Raw genomic sequence first — 14,340 nt, forward strand, 5'->3', positions numbered from 1 at the left:
ATATATATAAATTGAATTTTGGGAAACTTTAACGGTGCTGCCAATTTGCAAAAAGTCATCCCAATTTACTGTGTTGAGTTGGCATTGTACAGAAATGGACAGCCATATTGGTCTAGAAATGTTAATTTTTTTTCTCCATGTATACAGGCGTAACACATCGTACTAAATATGTAAGGTCATATCTACATGGGTTTGATTACAGAAACTAATAAAGTATTCTCTAAATAATGAAAAAAAAGAATAAGATAAGACTATAAGAGCAAGAAGCAATTTAAATATGTTCAGGGACCATTTTCATCTCCAGAATTAAGGATTATTTTAATGTTCCATCATTGCCTTTTGTCTTTTACTTTCCTTTTTAGTTTTATTTTAGGATTCCCTATTTTTAATGTTCATACAGAGATTTATTTAACTGAAATACCGAATAGTTTCTTTGGTGTGAAAAACTATAATAGTACACAGGATCCTAATGAGATAATTAATAATGTGAAATAGGAAGAAAGGGCTAAAGGTGTAAGGAAAGTGGGAAGGGTGGGGGGAAGGTAATAAGGGAGAGGAAAAAAATATGAGAAACTGAAAAAATGGAAATAAAGTGTTTGTAAATGGGGAGGAGAGGAGGGGGTGAAGGGAGGGCAGGGACAAGGGGAAAAAATGAGAATCAAGACCTGTCATGTAAAGGTACAGAATCCCAATGATGAATGTAACTGTGTTGTATACCTAGATTGTACCAATAAACTCAATAAAAAGAAAAAAAAAGAAAACTAATACTCTTCAGATAAAAAGGACTAGGCAGGTATGGTGGAGCACACCTGTAATCTCAGCCATCAGGAGGCTGAGACAAGAGGATCACTGAGAGTTTGAGGCCAGTCTGGGCTACATAATGAGTTTGAATTTATTTGTGCTTCACAGTGTGACCCTGTCTCAAAAAAATAAATAAATAAAGAGGGGAATTGTGTTCAAATCCTTGCCTTGCTGATGTGGTCCTCCTAAAGACCCTTCCCCTCCCTGTGCCTCAGTTTCTCACCTATAAAATGAGAGTGGCCTGTGTGGAAGCCATACAAAGGGAAGTAGAGCTGAGGTAACTGCTCTACATTTGAATTCTGCACCTGCCACTTAGGAGCTGTGCAAACTTGGGCAAATGTCTTCCCCTAGGGTTGTCTGGTGTAAGTCTTTGCTTTGTGGAGGAGATCTCTGTGGTCTGTAAAATCCCAGGAAGTTAGAGAGCTCAGGTGGGGAGCAGAGCAGGGCCCCCTAGTAAGGGTACTGCCCAGGTAAGGTAGCAGCTGGGCCAGGTGTGCTGAGACATCTAGCTCTTGGCACGGCAGGTGGCCCTGCAAATTGAGGAGGACCAGGCATGGGAAGGAGGCAAGAGGTCAGAGGCTGCAGGCTGCGGGAGGCTCACAGGGTAGTTTTGAGACTTGATGAGCATGTGAGATGCTGCACCTGGCAGATAAAAGTGGCTCCAAAACAAAGTCCTTTTCCCACTCTACTAGCAAACCGATGCATTCATGGAGAGGAGACTTGAGGCACTGGGATAAGGGACCCTGCAACTCTAGAGGTGGGCAGGGAACTAAGGCGCTCTGATCTGATTTAGAGTCCAGTGACCCAAATCTTGAGCTCTATCGGCCACGCAGAACAGTGTGCAGAAAGAAGTGACATGAGTAGAAAGGAATAGACCAGAAGTCGAATGCGTGCAGAAGGAAGCTGATTGAAACACACTCTGTGAGAGACAGAGGGCAGTCAGGAGAAGGGACCCCACAAAGGGGCTCCGGGGACAAGCTTTGATTTGGCTGCTCACCCAGGCCAGGGGCTTCAGAGTGTTCATGATATTCAACAAGAGTGAACAATAGCTTATTTTGGGCATAGGGTAGACAGCCTTCGCAACATGATCTGTATAGGATGCAGGATATCCTCAGCTGGCAACAGGCCAGGAATTATCCTGAGAAAATGAACAACTGATAATCAGAACCACAACCCTTGCTGTGGCCCAAGAACTGACATCAGAGGGTGGTCACATTCTGACATGGTCACACATTGAGATTCAGCCAAGCTAGTGATGCCACCATGACCCAGCACACAACCTGAGCCATGAAAGGCACCTCGGGGAAGGGTGAGCAGGAGCGAAGACCGGGAGACAGGACACTGTGTAGCTGGACAGAGACAAACAAGAACGTGTTGAGACCAGAAAGAATCCATCCAGGGAATTTTTGGGAAATGGACCGAGAAGTTATCTGAGCTATTAGCAAGGTCTGAGTGTTGCTGAGGGGCTGGATATTTATTTAAGGCCCTGGGGCACCATGGAGGATTTTAAGCAGGACAGGATCATGTTCACATTTGTACTTTTAAAACTTCACTCCAAGCCAGGAGTGGTGGCGCACGCCTGTAATCCCAGCACTCGGATGGCTGAAGCGGGAGGATCGATGTGAGTTCAAGACCAGCCTGGGCTGCGTAGTGAGTTCCAGGTCAGTCTCAACTACATAGTGAGACCCTGTCTCAAAAAAAACCAAAAAAACACTCCAAACCGGGTGCACACCTGTAATTTCAGCATTCTAACAGGCTGAAGCAAGAGGATCAAAAATTCAGCCCCAGCCTGGGAAATTTAGCAGGTTAGCAAAGCCCTGTCTCAAGATTAAATTTTTTAAAAATTAAAAATTTAGGTCTGGATGTAGCTTAGCAGGAGGAAGGCCTGGGTTCAATCCCCCCCACCAAAAAAAAGTCTTGTAGGAAGACGCCGCCCTCTACTGGCGGGACGGGAACCCTGCACTAGGACTGCATAGGTGAGAGACAGCGCTCACCTTCGGCCATTTTCAAGAGGTTTCTCTGTCATCTCTCCCGAATTTTACAACCACCTGGACAGGTGAGAGAAGGACACTGAAGCAGATGCAGCCCCACAGAAAGGGGTCCGCAAAGGTATGCACCCAAATCTACACTGCCGCTTTACACTGTTTTCTCTGAATCGTCCTGACAACTCGAAAGTTGTCTCCGTTTCAGAAATGAATCAAATGAACCTAAGCTAGTAAATGTTTCAGCAAAAAAGATAGTGGAAGATCTCAGCGAGGCAGAGACAGAGCCGTTTTCAATCTTTTAGGCTTGTCTGAGCCTAACTTGCCAAAGGAGCTTGGACATCTCGCCACCTGCTGGTGACTTGTCTGCATTACTTCTGGACCTGAAGGGTGCATGGAGATAACAAATTCTAATCAAGGACTGGAAAGAGGCCCAGCTCAGTGGTAGAGCGCTTGCCTCTACAGCACTGTGAGTTCGATCCTCAGTGCCGAAGCAAAAAGGGAACGAAGAAGAAAACTTTCCAGATGTGGTGATTCACACCTATAATCTCAGTTTCTCGGGAAGCTGAGGTACAGGATCACAAGTTCAGGCCAGGTTGGGCCATTTTAGCAAAACACTGTCTCAAAATAAAACAATAAAAAGGGCTGGGGATGTGGCTTGGCATTCCCTGGGTTCATTCTCCAGGACTACCAGAAAAAAGAGAAAGAAAGAATGAATGAGCAAAAGAAAAAGGCAGTTAGTGTGGCATCCGGGAGAGTCCTGGTGCCGGTTTCCACCGGTCCTTTTGCAGAAGGGCCTTGGAGACAGTGCTTCCTTCTTCCGGCGACAGTGCGGGCCACACCTATGCCAGCCCGCGAAACTCAGCGCCTTGGAGACCAAACTGTCCAAGGTGTGCAAGATGTCTCTGGCTTCCACTACATAGGCATGGAGCACCAAAGGCTGGACCTTAACTCCTCTTCTCCAGCCATAGAGTTCACACTTGTGCAGAGGCCCAATCTTGGAAATTCACCATGAACTGCACTTTTAGCAAAAACAATCTGGTACTGCCCAGTAGGTGCAGAAACCGTTATCAGGCAGAATATTTCAACTGTTTTCTTTGGAATGGTCAAGGTTTGAGAACCCTAAACATGTTTTTCAGTGTGTAAAAATAAATGCAATGCCTTCTCACTGAGTGAAATCTTCAGTCCCCTCTCCACTTACTTCTTTGAGCTACAGTCTCATCAAATCACTAATTTGCCCAGGTGGAGCTCAAACTTCCAATTCTCCTGCCTGAGCCTCCTGGTGTGCTGTAATTACAAGCATGCACCAGCAAGCCCTGCCCAGGTTACCTCTTCAACATAATGGCCCTACCTCTGTACTCAAACTGAGTCTATCTATTTTTATCTAGCTATCTATCTATTTATCTATCTGTCCATCTCCTATCTATCATTCCAAGGTCTTACTAAATTGTCCAAACTAGCTTGTCTTGCACTTGGAATACTCCTGTCTCAGCCACTTGATTATTTACTACTACAGGAATCCATCACCATACCTGGCCTTGAATTTGCTCTCTCTGAACATTTTTTTCATCTGCAAAGAAAGAATAAGATGATTGGCACAGTGCCAAGTGGAACAGGAAAAGCCCCAGTAATGATCAACACATGTGACTAGTTCATAATATTTTTAAATTTATGTGTATATTGTTTGGTACCATGAATTTGATTCAGGACTTTGTGCCAGGCAGGAACAGTGCCACTGATCTACATCCCCATCCCAAGTTTCTGAGTTTTCAGGAATTTAAAATACAGTGAATTTCCTCTATAATACAAAGTAAATAGTTCCTTCTAAAATCCCAATTTATTGCAAACACTATATGAAAGAAATGGGCTACAGAGCATTAGTTCCTACTGCTTTTTTTTTTTTCAACTTCATGGAGAAACCAGTGATAGGTTTCAACTAAATGATTCAGCAATTCAAGCATCCTACTTGCCTAGAAATAATTCTAATTTGAGGGGCCATGCCACCACCACACTGATGGAATGCAGATAATAAAGGCCAAACTTCAAATGGAAATGAGCACTATATTGGAAACTAGAGTAGTCACCATGTGTATTTGATTCTTGCAAAGAACTTATCTACATTTTGTCCATTTCCTAAGACTTCAAGTGAGACTAAATTTAAAGGTAATGGACCAATTGATCTGATGGAGACAGTTTCAAGGCAGCCCAACATTCAGGCTGGGGCATGGGTGCAACCAGCTGCTTTTATCCATATCTGCTTTGAGAATCAGAAGAAAGAAGCAAGCTAATAGATTCAAAAGTTTGCAGGTTCATCAGAAAGGAAATGGCTGTAAAGTTGGGGATAAAGCTTGGTTGCCCAGTAGATTACCATGAAAAAGAAGGAAAGTACTTTTTGCATCAGCCCAGTATGGAAAATGGCTTGAAGGAATTTCAGGAATTGGCCAGACTCCACCTTTTACAAGTTCATGAAGTGTTAAACAAGTTTGAAAGACTTTGCTTTGAGAAAATTGCTCTGAGGACTCTGGCTCATTCAGGGCTGTGAGGAAAGTGTTTCGCCCAGGTTAGCCTTCTGGGCACTCAGACTCCACTGCAGCCGCAGTCCAGGAGCCCCAGACATTGGCATCACCCACATGATGGTGGTTTTCAAGCATGCAGAATACATGAGCTAAGGGATCACAGAGGGTTTCATACAGCTTTCTCTGGGAGATCAGGCAACATGTCCCTGAGGGAGCATGAAGCTATGAGAGTGAAGCTGAAAGTGCCATCAGGCCCCAGGAAGTTGGAGATGTCAGGGATGTGGGACATTTCAGGAGGAAAGTCCAGGCGTTACATGGAGCCAGCCTAAGAGAAAGGCCATGTGGGCTGCAACTGGGAAAGTACAGGAGCAGAGCTGCCCAAGCCCTTTGGAGCTCACACTCACCACCATCTGTCCTGGGTGCTGGACCTGGAAACACAGGATTGAATGTTTGCCCTACTGGGTTTCAGTCTTGCTTTTGCTATGTTTCACTCTTTTGGAATCGGAATTTTTACCCTGTGCCATTGCATGTTGAACATAATTAACTTTCTTTTTTATTTTTATAGGGGCTCACAGCTAAGAGTTTGCCTTGAGTCACTGAGAAGAGTGTGGGATTAGACTTTTCATCAGTGTGGGAAGTGTTAAGTCTTTGGTGACTAAATGCATTTTCCACAACGGGATGGACATGAGCCTCTTTGGGGCAAGGGCTGGAATGTTACAGTTCAGATGTAAAATGTCCCTGAAAAGTGCCATGTGTCTGGAAAGCGATTGGGTCATGGGGACCCCATACTCATCAGTGAATTGATCCATTGATGAATTCAGCTGTTAGGGTATGACATACCTCCTGAATGGAGGTATATCCCTGGAGATCTGACCTAGAAGGGAATATTGTTATCCCTGCTCCTCTTCCTTTCTCTTTCTGCTCCCTGGCTGCTATGGTTCAGTTGCTGTTCTTCACATTGACCTAACACCATGCTGTTTCTGCCACGGAGCCAACCAACCATGCCCTGAATCCAGAACTCTGTGATCCTCCTTTTTGTTGTGGGTGCTCCAAGATGCAAGGCACGACAGGGTGCCTCAGAAAGGGTCCTGAATCACTCAACTTCTCAGAAATCAACAGTCAGCCTACTCACTGTGCATTCTGCAAAGAGGAGATCATTAAAGAACATCTCCAAATCTTCTAAGGGAGCCAAATGGTCAGCAGGAAGATGACACAAGTGATTTTAATAATGAAAAAGGGGTGAATTTTGATCAGTTAATAATGAGGCGGGTATCTTTGTCCGTTTGTCTTTAAGATTAAGGAAGATCAATAGAAGCAAGAGGCGGGGCATGGAGGTACAGCAGGGAAAAGGGAAGTAAAAAGAATCATGTGTCACGTAGGTGTAGCAGCTCCCCACAGTGAATGTAATCATCATGTATAGCAAGGGTGTATTAATAAGATTAAAAAATAAAGAAAGAAAATTTTAAACATATTAAGGAGAATAAAATGTCTCAGTGAGAAATGATGTAATCAGAGACAACGATGGAGACAAAGAACAAACTCCTGGGCCGGTGACCTCTTCTCCACTAAAAACATGAGCTATGTTTTCTTCTGAGGGAGTCATGGACTTAAAGAAGTTTTTGCTAAAATCTGGGTCACTGGAGGTAGGACCTGGAAAAGTGTATTCTTGTCCTTTGCTCCTCCTTTCTCTCGCAGCTTCCTTGCTCTCATGAGCTAAGAAGCTTCGGTCTACCAGGCCCATCCATAATGAGCTTCTGCCTTGAAGCCAGCCAACTCTGGACTATACTCACTGAAAATGACGAGCCAAATACACCTCTCCTCCTTTCAGTTGTGTCAGGTTTTATGTTGCAGAGACGGGAAAGTGACTGATATAACCTTTCATCATATATATTTTTATGACACATCTCTGATATCTGGTGGTGTTTTTGCACTTATACCATGCCTTATTGGAATCCTAATTTTTCTTTTGAAATCCTTGATTTGCTTTAAGATGTCATGAACATTACAATTGAAAGAGATAATTCACACATAACATTTATCCTAAAGTTACTGAGAAGTTTTCCAGTACTTATACATTGGGTATCAAGTTAAAAATTAAAACTCAATCAAATTTAAATTTGATCATTCCACATTTTAAATGTATAATGACCACATGTGGGAAAGGATTATAACCTTGGGAACATATGTCTAACTGACTATGTGACTCGGGTAGGAGTTTCAACTATTCAGTTCCTCACTCTCTGCGTCTGTAAAATAGTCAGTACAACAATGCCTTGTCCAAAACATGAGAATTGGTAAATATTCCGTGCGAAGCATTTCATGTGTTCCCTTTAGGGATTTATAGAGTTGGAACAGGAACCAAGCTGCATGCCAAGTGACCCAACACAGCAAGATCAAGGTCCTGGGGTCATCAAAGTCTGTGATGGCACCGCTCCAAGGTCAGGATTGAACAGATGCACTTTGTTGCCCTTCTTTGAGTCATAGGAATAGGTGGGGAGGCTGAGCCTGGTGGCTCTGATTTTCAGACTCAGACAAAGCACAGCCTTTGACTCCCCTCTCATGCACGTGGGGTGACTCAAGGATGACAGAGAGAGACCTGAGCTATGAGACATCATCACATAGATAGATAGATAGTGACAAGAAGCAGAAAAAAAAGTATTTGAAAGGTGTGAAACAGCTTGTAAAAAGACATGGAGAGAAGAGTCCCACTCAGAGATCCATGGGGCTTCAAGAGTGACAGCCTTTTAGTGGCTGTGTCCTGATGGCCCCAGGTCACATCTCACTGCTTTCTCTTCATGCACCACACCTGCCTCTGAGCCAGCCAACAGTGCATTTTTCATCCGCTCTGGCTGCTCCTCTCGCCTCTTCTATGTCTGTGGCTGTTCCAGAAGGGAAGAGATGAAGGACAAAGCCAGGGAAGTCCTGCAGGTCACAGTCTCAGACCACGTGCCAAAGGAGAAACTTTGATCCATATCTGCCACTTCGGGCAAAAAATGTCTCTCAAAAGGCCTAGATGAAACCTTGGACTATAAAATTACTAGATGAAGACACAGGATGAAATCTGTGGTCTTGGATCGGGCAAAGACGTTCAAGGTGGATACTAAAAGCCTAAGCCGTGAAAATAATGACAAGTTGTCACGCGCCATTATTTCCGGGTTCTTCATGCCCTACATGAATTCTGGGTTTTAGTCCGCCGGTGACGGTGGTTCACGCCTGCGCAGAAGAGGCGCTTGGCTCGTCAGAATGACGCAGGCCGGCACTGACCAATAGAAATGGGCCACGTCACCCAAGAGGCTATAAAAGGCAGGCTCGCGTCCGGCTCGGGGTCTTTCCGCCATCTTGAAGAATGTAGAAGAAACTCCAATAAAGCGTGCTTCAGAAGAATCCTGAGTGTTGCGTGCTCCTTGCTGGCGAGGTGCGCGTGACAACAAGTTAAATTTCATCCCCCAAAAGAATAGTTTCTTAAAATGTACTACTAAAAAATAAAAAGACAATCTACAGGCTTGGACAAAACATCGGAAGATTATTTATCTGAAAAAGTACTTGAATTTGGAATAAGGGAGGAACTCTTCAAAGTCAATACAAATCGAACCAAACAACACAACTGAAAAATGGACAACCGGAGTCTCCACTGAAGGCGGCACAGTCGCAGCTAGGTTGGGTATTTTTGTTTGTTTGTTTGTTTTGCCTTTACCCCTCCCCAAAGCTTTTTCTCCTAAAAATGTTCTGTTACAGAAATGTAACAACTTGTGCTGCACAGTGCTCCTGCCCAATGTATGAAAATATTCTGTAACTGTTTGAGCTGTGCCACATTATTACCAGACCTTGCAAGAATGTTCTGTTAACTCTATCCCTCTGCTTCCGTGAGCACGCTTGCCAGGTGTGTTTCAAGAATGTTCTCTCAGGGCCGGGGATTTAACTCAGTGGCACCACACCCGCCTCACAAGAGCAAGCTCCTGAGTTTGATCCCTCACATCAAAACAAATAAATGAATTAAAAAGAGTGTACTGTTAACTTTGCCCCTCCACGTCTGTCAGTATGCTCACCCGGTGTTTCAGGAATGTTCTTTGACTCCAGCCTCCCACTTCTGTGAGAATGCTCAGCAAGTGGGCCCACCCACCTACTCTGTACATCTCTAGGTAAGGTTGCTTCCATTTCCACTAAGTGCCCAGAATTCGGCGCAGGCAAACTCTGAGCCAGCAGACGATAAAAGCTTTTTCTCCATCTCTGAGTAACTTTAGGATTCTCCAGTCTTCCCATTGCAGCAGCTGGAGCACTTGCCTGTATCGCTGAGCTGTTCCACTGTGCCACAACAGGACGGTGGCTTCAGCTCAAAACCAAAGCTTCAAGGTCAGGGTCACCTCACTGGGACGCCGTTGCAAAAACAAAACAAAGCTGGTAGTGGTGGTCCACTGCTGTGATTCCTGTGCTCTGGCACAGTACAGGATAGCAAGACCCCTTTTGTCTTTCCATTCTCTTCAGGAAAACCATTATGATTTTACCAAATTTGTAAAAGATCTCGCAAGAGACATTTTTGAGATTTTCAAGTCGGTCGGGCTCCACCTGAACGACGTTGTCCACAGTGGATCGGAGAACGTGCTGCTCCTTCGCAGCTGAAGCTGACTTACTGACAGTTTCCCCATTCCCTCAACATACCTGGGCCTGCCTAGTCTGACACTTCCTCTCAAGCATCTCTGGAATTTCCTTAGTTCCCTAACAGTTTTATTACTTCTACGTCCCTGAAAAACGTAAACACGATGTGGCTGTGCACCGAGCTTGCTGTCTGTAGTACCCGATAATTGAATTTTCTGTGTCCAGATGACTTGTGCTCTATGCAACAAGGCAAAGTGTTTAACTCCTGCAAGCCCGCCCCCTCCCGAGAGTAAAACCTGCCCGGCTCAGCCCCAAAGGGGGGTCAGTCTCTTGCAGTGCGATCCCAGGCTGACCCACCGGTGCTAAAAATAAAGCTTGCTTATCACTTTGCCACCGAGACTCCCAGTACGCTTTGCACCCTCCCTGACTGCCAGGAAGAGCTGTAGCACAAAACTAAACATTTGTGCTTCGTAATCCCTGAATCAATTCCTTCTGTTTCCTGAGGCTGATCTGTGAGGGCATCGCCAAGCAATTCTGCGGGCACACCATCCACGAAGTCCGCCTGGTTGCTGAAGCAGGGCTCAGCGAGCCGCCCCCTTGAGGTACTGTGGGGGGGGGGCTGCTCTCCAGGGGGCTCAGCCCGAGTAGAACTGGCTCCTGGGTAGAAGCCAATGGGGGCCTCGAGGCGGGCCAGCGGCTGCCTCCTCCCCCGGCTCAGCTTGCACCTCAGGATTCCACCAGACCACTCCTCCAGCGGCTGCACGGTGGCACTGCTGCCCGCTGTGCTTTGAAGGCTCTGCATGGTCCCTGGCTGTCTCCCAGCAGCCTGATTCACTGCGTCTTGCACGGGCCGGGCCGTGGGAGTCTTCCTCTGGCTGCACGACTGCCCCAGTGACAGGAAGTGCTTCGCTCAGCCCGGAGCCAAAGGGGCCATACCAACTGCAGCGTGGGGTGGGGGTGTCCAAACCCTGCTCCCCGAGAACCCCTGAGGGAATCTGATGCGCAGAAGCTGACTGCCACTAATCCCAAGGGGTTTACATAAAAGGAGAGCCCTGGCTTCCTACCAAGAAACCTGCTCTGGGCACCCTCTAAACTCAGCGGGAACTCTAATTACCCAGGTGGTGAACGCGCAAGATTGTGCCCAAAAGGACAGTCTCTGCTTTCGTCCCCCAAAGGCAAGTTGAGGAGGCCCAGGCTATCAGAAGAGCCAGCAGATTGCAGAATTCATTTCAAAATGCTCTCAGAACTAGTTTTTAGATAGTGAAATTTTGAAGCCCGTGGATTTGGTGCCTTGGCCCCTGCAGCCTACCGACGCCAAGCCTGCTCTATGTTCTGTTTTCCTTTAATAGGCAGAAGCAAAGGTGCTGCCCTAACTACCAGCTGACTCGGTCACAGACGAGCTCAGGGCCTAGGAAGAGAGAAGATGAGTTGTACACGGAAAAAAACAGCATGGGGTTGGCCTCCAAAAGTGACTCCCTGCACACAGCAGGAGAGAGTTGGAGAAGAAATCCAGTGTAACACCTGCAGTATTTGAGATGATTGTGTCAGGAGCCATTTTGGCAAGGGATTAATTGTTAAAGACTGAGTGACTACAGAGTGACGTTACTTCAGGTTTTCTTGTGTTATCCTACCACAGTGACTGGGTGAGAGAGAGCTATAAGAGATGGTTGTGGAGAGGGTGTGGGCTAGGCATAGTTCTCATTGGAAGTTTAAACTCAGGCCAACAAGGACACGGAGCCCTGCCCTCTGTGGTGAGAAGTGAGGCCAATAGAGGCAAAAACTGGTCATTAGCAGCAGGACAAGATGGGGTGGGTGTGCTGGCTGGGTGGGGTTCCTGTGGGTCTCAGCTGCCCTGAGAGGGTGGCAACTTGTGCCCTACGAGCCTCTGTCCTATGTCTTGGAGTGTGTGCCTCCCTCACAGGGACTGTATGTAATTTTTCTCTGCCTGTTTCTATATTATACTCCCTCGATTATCTTTGAATTTTTTTCCTTTGGTTTCTTCCTGTTTCTGCCTCTGCCTCTCACTGTATCTTTTCTTTCTTTTTTTCTTTCTTTTTTTCTTTCCCCCAGAGGGTTAGGGTTAAACACTTTTACTTTTTATTTTACTGGAACATTTTAGATATACATAATGATAACATTCACCATAGGGAAATGATATCTACGTGTGATATACTGTGCATATTTTTGGAGGGGTTTGAGACAGGGTCTCACATGTAGTTGAGACTGACCTGGAACTCACTATGTAGCCGAGGCTGGTCTCAAACTCACAGCGCTCCTCCTGCCTCAGCCTTCCGAATGCTGGATTTACAGGTGAGCAACACCACACCCAGCTCCCTGCATATTCTTTTATTCCTGTTCCCCTGTCCTCCCTTTGAGTCTCTTCCCACTTTATTTACAAAAGCCGTGTTGCCTTTTTTCCTTCCATTCTTTTTATTTCTTCTCCCTCGCTTCCTTTTGTCCTTTGCTTTCAAGTATCATGTCTTTGAAATTTGCTTTTGACTTGGTCCTAGATTTTTACTAACTTCACCACTGAAGAAGATAATGCACATACTTAAATTGAGTATCAACATTTTTATGAGTTGTTTTTTTTTTCCATTAAGTTTATTGGTACATTGTAGGTATACAGTACAGTTGCATTCATCTTTGGGAACTTATACCTTTATATAATGTATCTTGCTTCTTATTTTTTTCCAAAAATCCCTTCCCTCCCTTCTCCCCCTCCACCCTTCCCTATTTACAAAGACTTTGTATCCATATTTTCCTTTTGAGTATCAACTTTTTAAAATAAAATCAAACCAGCCAGGGATTTAGCTCAGTGATGCCACCACCTGCCTCACAAGCTCAAGGTCCCGAGTTCAATCCCCGGTACCAAAAAAAAAAATGTAAATTAAATTAAAATTTAATTTAATTTAAAATTTGAATGAGCTGGGCATGATATGCATATCTGTAATCTTAGCACTTGGGAGACTGAGGGGAGAAGATCTCCACAAGTTCAAGGCCAACCTGAACTACATAGCAAGACCCTGACTCAAAACAAAACAGAACAAACAAAACCAAAAAACTTGAATTGTTCACACACAAGTGTTTAATGACACACGTGGCCATTGCTTAGCATATCGGACAAATATATCTCTACCCTACTGTGTGACTTTTGGTGAGACTCTTAACTTCTCTGGGCTTCACTGTCTCCATCTAGAAAACAGGGAAGGATAATAATAACTACTTCAAAGTGTGAGGACTCTGTGTAAAGTACTTCGTGCCCCTCTACCAGGAAGTCTCAGGCTGGGATGAAGACCCATTCTCAGTGTCAGATGACTCAGCAGAGCGGGAGCCAGGTCCTGAAACCAGGAAGGTCTGTGATGGCCCCACTCCAAGGTCAGAAAAGTGCAGGTTCCACCTCGAAAAGATTGTTTTTCTTTGCCTCCTCCTCTTCTTAGATCAATGGAATATGACTCAATCGTCCAGGTCAGAGTCCTGGGTTCAGCAAGAGTTTGCTTCACATGAGTGAAGAGTTTGCTTCAGATGAGGCTGTCCCATATCCTCCCATACCTCATCTCATTCCCCTTAATGAGAGGGAAGTGTCTTTAAAAAGAGAGAGTTCAAAAAGTAAGAGAGAAATCAAACCTGGTATGGTGGGATACACTGGTAATCTCAGCACTTTGGGAGGCTGAGGCAGGAGGATTACAAATTTAAACCCAGCCTAGACAACTTTGTGACCTAATAAGACCCTGTAGCAATAGAAGAGATAAAAAAGGACTGAGATTATAGCTCACTGCGAAGACACTAAATTCAATCCCTAGAACACACAAAAAATAAATAAATAAAAGATTGAAATGCAGGCCAGACCAATACAGATGGACATGGGGACTGTCTTTCATGTGCCAGATCTGGCCTGCTGCTCTCAGGAGCTCTGTTGGTGCAGGCTCACAGTGAGTGTGGAGCCAGACCAGAGCTCAGGGGACCTCCAAAAATTTCCACCCCATTTACTATGGCACAAATGTCCTTTCCAAAAGCTCATGTTGACTTCTAATTGCTTTGGTGCCATTTTAAGAGATTGCAACTACGGTGGTACCTTGGTTCATGAACTTAAATTTGTTGTATGATTTTGGAAAAGGTGTCCATGTTTCTGCTTGTGTGGGAAAGATGGCCATACTTGTGTTTTGTCACCTGATGTTGGGTTTGCAGACAGAAACAAAGTTTTGCCAAATGCTTCTGTTTGGGAACTCAATTGTTTGCAAACAAAAGCTTTTGTGAAGCAAGGCACCCACCTATCTATCATCTTCCCTCCTTGTCCATGAGAGGTACATTCCAAGACACATAGTGGAATTCTGAAACTTTGCAGAGTACTGAACCCTGTATGTACTATATTTTTTCACATAAATATATATATATATATATATATATATATCACTGAACAATAAAGTTTAACTTATAAGTTAGACACATCA

This window comes from Fukomys damarensis, unplaced genomic scaffold (assembly GCF_012274545.1).
Source record: "Fukomys damarensis isolate Sample0158 unplaced genomic scaffold, DMR_v1.0_HiC HiC_scaffold_19, whole genome shotgun sequence".
NCBI lineage: Eukaryota > Metazoa > Chordata > Mammalia > Rodentia > Bathyergidae > Fukomys > Fukomys damarensis.